Below are 5002 nucleotides of genomic sequence, written 5' to 3'. Positions count from 1 at the left end.
GCTGTTCTGGGACTGGAGACACTCTTACACTACTTAGTGATTGATAGGATGAAAGTGGTGACTGCCACACCCACACACAGTGGGTGTGGTCCAATCTCATTATCAAATGATTAGCATGTCAGATTGAATCACTGAAGTCGGGCACTATAACAGGAAGTCAACTTGAACAGACCCTCAGATGAAGCCGACCAGGGACCTGGAAACACATTGGCTCCTAGGGCTTGCTGGAATCACAATAGAAATTCACTCCAGAAAGAAGTAACTGGAGACTAGGAACATTTCCCTTCTTTGCTGCTTGAGTATGTGTGTATTGTGATTATTTGTGGGTTTTGGGAGATGCTGCTTCACAATTGGTGGAGATCTCAAAGATGTAGTGTAGTCTTTTGTATCTTTCTGATCAAGGTTTTGACTTTTAAAATTCTGAAAGATAGAGTATGCTTTTTTAAAAATAGTCTTGTCTTGGCTTTCCTGTGAGATGCAGGTTTTGGTCATTCAGTTCAAAATTTTTCTTATGAAAGTTTAGCTTTGTGGCTCTTTAGAATAGGAGATAAGAGATAAGATTAGAATGGGAGATGGAACTAGCTTTGGAGACCAGGCTGGCTCAACTCATAAAGATCTGCTGGGCCACCTGGCTCTGCCTCCCGAGTGCTGGGATTAAAGGCATGTGCTGCCAACACCACCACCACCTGGATAACTTCACCTTCTATAAGGAGGGAACATCTACCCCTGAAGCTCTTGCTGTTTTCTTATTTCAGATCATCCCATCCTCAAGCCAGGATGTTTCTCCCTCATGAGTCATTACTCTAATATCTCTTTTTTCTGCTCTCTAGAAGGAACTGTTTAGAACTCTGTTTAAGCATTAACTTCAAGAAATAATGGAACTGTGGTTGTTGAAATGTATTTGGACCCAGAATATCATAGAGAGTGGTGCTCTTAGGTGGTGTGGTCTTGTTGGAGAATACTGGGTGAAACATGACTTTAATCCAGACCTTGATGTGGAGTTCACACTTTTAATCTGGGCCAGACCAACTAGAGTAATTGAGTCACTGTTGTGGTGTGCTTTGAAGACTTTTTCTCAAGCTTTAATCAATGTGTGAGATTATTTCAATAGCACATGCTATGTATCAGTCTCAGCTCTAGCACCCCCTCTGCCTACCTGAGGGCATGCTCCCCAAAATGAGGGACTGCACCTCTGAACTGCAAGTGAGCCGCCAAAAGTGAATGTCTCCTTTATCAGTGTTTCTATGATTATGGTGTCTTTCATAGCAAGAGTAAACCATCAGTAAGATAGAAATCATCAGTGATGAGCCACTTAGTTGGTTTTTATTAATTATGTTGGTTTTTAAATTATAACTTTAATATATTCACAAATTACATTAACAGATCTTCAAGTAACTAGACAGATACTTGATTGAGAAAGTTGAATTTTTGAGGATTCTCAACAGAAATGCTACAAAGCACAGAAAATAATTTAGGCCCCAGGCAAGATAATGGCCTTGTATTAGAGAACATGAACATCATTCCTACCCAAGATACTCTTCTACAGTGGGAAGAAGATATCTGCAACTCCTCAATTGCTCACCTCAACTTTCCCCCATATGATAGTGGCTCCTGTGCAAAGCAGGAGCTGCAAGCACTCTAGAAGATGTTTACCTCCTTTTTGCAGCCAGAAAAGCATAGCAAGGAGCAGATGATTTCTCAGCTGGTCTTGGCTCAGTTTCTCCTAACTGGGCACTACAAGGACAAGTTTGTCTTAAAAGAGTAGTGGGAATCATGTGGTGGAAACATGGGGAGATTCATGGAGGATCTGACTGATGAGTGCTTGAAGGCTCCTATCATGGTGAGTACCTTGGTTGAGAGATGGTTAAGTTAGGAACCAAGACAGTAATTTACATTTGGGGAAAATAAGAAGATACAGTTAATTTATTTGAGAGGCTGTCCCACTTCAACAAAATATTTACTATGGAGATTATCAACTACTATAAATGTATTAATTTAATGAGATTAACAGTGCAAGAAGCCCATGACATTTTTGACTGATACAATTATATTTAAATTATTTACATGGTAATTGGGAGACTGGGAGATGTTATTTAAGCAAAGACTTAAAGGGTTTAGAATAGAGATCCTGGGATTGGACGATGGCTTATTTAGGTAGGTGATTACATTGTAATTATGAGTATTTAGTTGGAATTGAAGCACACACTGATAATTCTGACTGTCAGACCTGGGCGGTGGAAGCTGGGGATCTAATTGTCTTAATGGTTTTCTCAATTGCCTACTGCATATCATTAAGTTTCCATGTATAAAACTGAATTATCAGAATGGTAGAATATGTTTTCTGATGCTAAAATAAGGCTATTAGATGCATATTCAACACCAACACGTCCATAAGTACAGCCTTGATGAATAATGGTGCTGCAGTTTAAATTTTCAGAACAGAAATATTTAATTTAGATGTAGTTACATTAAATCATCCTTAAATATCTAGGTTTGCATAATTAGCAGTCACTGAAAGAAATGGTCAAGGTGTTGAAATTTTTCCAACACTCCATACATACATTTCTAAATGTCATTGTTGAAATAACTTCTCATTGCTTTAGACTTCTAAATTCGCATATTAGTTGGTTTGTTTGGTTGCTTGCTTAGGTTTTCGTTTTCTCATTTTGTTCAGTTCTCCTGGCTTGAGTAGGATTCAGATGAATCACACTTTGTGATCTTTTCAAGTACCAGATTAAAGCTGTCCCCCACCACACCCAGATGTTTATTTGAGGTGTTTACTCTATGCACAAGTCGTTATTTCAGTTTGTTTTTTTCCTCATTTCACTCCTTTGATTTTGTTTGAAAGTGATGATTTCATGATTGAAACTGAATTCCAAGTTACAGCAGAGACAGTGGGCTTATGTGGAAACAATGTACGTGTTAGAAGTGTTTCAGTCAGACGGGAGTTGTATTAAGGACTTAATAATAGAAAACAATACCACTTAGAAATATGGCTATGATACTAGGGCCATCATCAACCAAGGGTTTTATCTAGAGTTAGTAGTTAAATTCAGCAACTAAAAATACAGGTATTGGAACTAAAACCCACTCCCACAGCAAAGTGAGGTAACATTTGGAGAGATAGGGAACACTGGCAGACTATTGGATGGAAGTGGGGGATGGGAAATCCTGAGCTACCTGAGAGGGAAAATGTCAGAGTCATGAGCATGAAAGCAGAAAGTTACAATTGCCAATAGGACACCAGGACACAAAAATGGCATCTATTACAAAGTTATTGTAGACATCCTAAGAATTCCAGAAAGAAACTAGTACTAATCAAGGCTGAATGCTGAAGTAGGAACTTATAGGTTAGCAGCCATCTCTCAGACAAAGAATATAGAAAGGTTCAGGGTTCTGGGCACTGAGTAATAACTATAGGTCTTGGGTGCAACAGAAGGAGGAAAAGAAGGATCTAGAAATTCAGGAGATAGTGAGAAACACTAGCCATACAACTCTTTGTTAAACAGAAACAAATTTATTAGAACAGATAACTCCCATGAATTAACAAAAGAGGCTCCAGAGGTGGAAGACTCACAGACAAGTCTATGTCAGAGGTTTTAAAGGCTCTTTTGGGCCCTCTTGATCTCCAGACTACCTCCCTTCTTGATTTGTCCTACCTAGCCCAGGTGTCCTCTCAGTAAACCAGCTATTTTGTTATAGTTGGCCTAGGTTGGGTGAAATGGGGACAGTCCTTGGAACAATGAGAAGCCTTTTGTGATGGAATAAGTCTCTATTTTCTGGATTGGAACAAGAATACCTGCCTTGTTCAATGCATCGACCAGTTGAAGATAATGTTGTGGCTAGACAGTGCAGAAACCTAACCATACCTTTCCCCTGTAACAGTGACTCAACACTTGCAAATACATTGTGAATAGAGACTTTAGAGACCATAACTTGTGAATGACAGAGTAACAACATTAGAGATGACACACAAATGACCTAACTCATAGTCCAGTGATAGCTTGCAGTCAGTTAGAGGACAGGTTTACTCTCATCCACAAATCCACAGATTCGTTGTCCATTGTCCCCTGGATTTGTTTACAGGTCCACGTCTCCAGGCAGGGGCAGGAAGCCCTCTTTCCTGAGAACATGTCCTTAAGAGAAACTATCAATCTTCTGAAAGAACAGCAATCAGCAAGAAGTTCAATACCAGAGAATGCAAGGACACCCTTGCCCATCTTCCAAGATAGGTTATTGACAACAGGTAAGTGTCAGGAAGCTGCACAGAGGAGGGGTGCTGTGCAGGGATCTTTTCTTAGGCACATTTTCATAGAATGTCTTATTTGCACAGGGCACGGAAACTGTGAAGATGGCCAAAACAATGCCTGGAACACTAGTGATGTAAATGGTGGAGATAGTAGTCTTGGAAATGGGATGGACTCCCTTTCCATTATCCAAGAGGGTCAGTTTCCTGAACCTAAAGATAGGAGTGTTCCTGATGGAATTCCTCTGGGTTACAGCAGAACAAGTCAAGTCACTTCTGGCTACCAGGAAGAATTTCAGAGAGGAACTTCTTCTGAAGATGTCCCTCTGGAGGTATAACCAGAGATGATCTCCAGGCCAGAGGAGACGGAAAACTGCCAGAATCATGACATAAGGTCCACATGTGGGCGTCGCCAAAAGAGACTCTTCAGAAACCCAAAGACATACAAATGTGAGGAATGTCCTAGAACCTTTAAATATCCCTGTAGACTTTCAGCTCACCAGAACGTACACAAGAAGGAGAGGTCATTTTTCTGTACCACGTGTCAGAAAGGCTTCTATACTCGCTCAGACCTGAGGGTACATGGGGTCATACACCTGGAAAATAAGCCTTTCCAATGTAGGACATGTGGAAAGTCTTTCAGCCTTAAAATAAATCTAAAGGCTCATGAGAGGATTCACACAGGAGAGAAGCCCTACACCTGCTCCCTGTGTAACCATAGCTTCCGCCAGTCATCCACATACCACCATCACCTGA

At 40.4% G+C, this 5002-nt stretch overlaps 1 pseudogene; it reads left to right on the top strand.

Annotated features, from left to right (window-relative positions):
- Positions 1-1510: 1510 nt before the first annotated feature.
- LOC118576144 lies at positions 1511-4584 on the top strand (annotated as a pseudogene).
- Positions 4585-5002: the final 418 nt, after the last annotated feature.

Source organism: Onychomys torridus, unplaced genomic scaffold (genome assembly GCF_903995425.1).
Source record: "Onychomys torridus unplaced genomic scaffold, mOncTor1.1, whole genome shotgun sequence".
In the NCBI taxonomy this organism is placed as follows: domain Eukaryota; kingdom Metazoa; phylum Chordata; class Mammalia; order Rodentia; family Cricetidae; genus Onychomys; species Onychomys torridus.
This window is presented reverse-complemented; position numbering and strand designations above follow the sequence as displayed.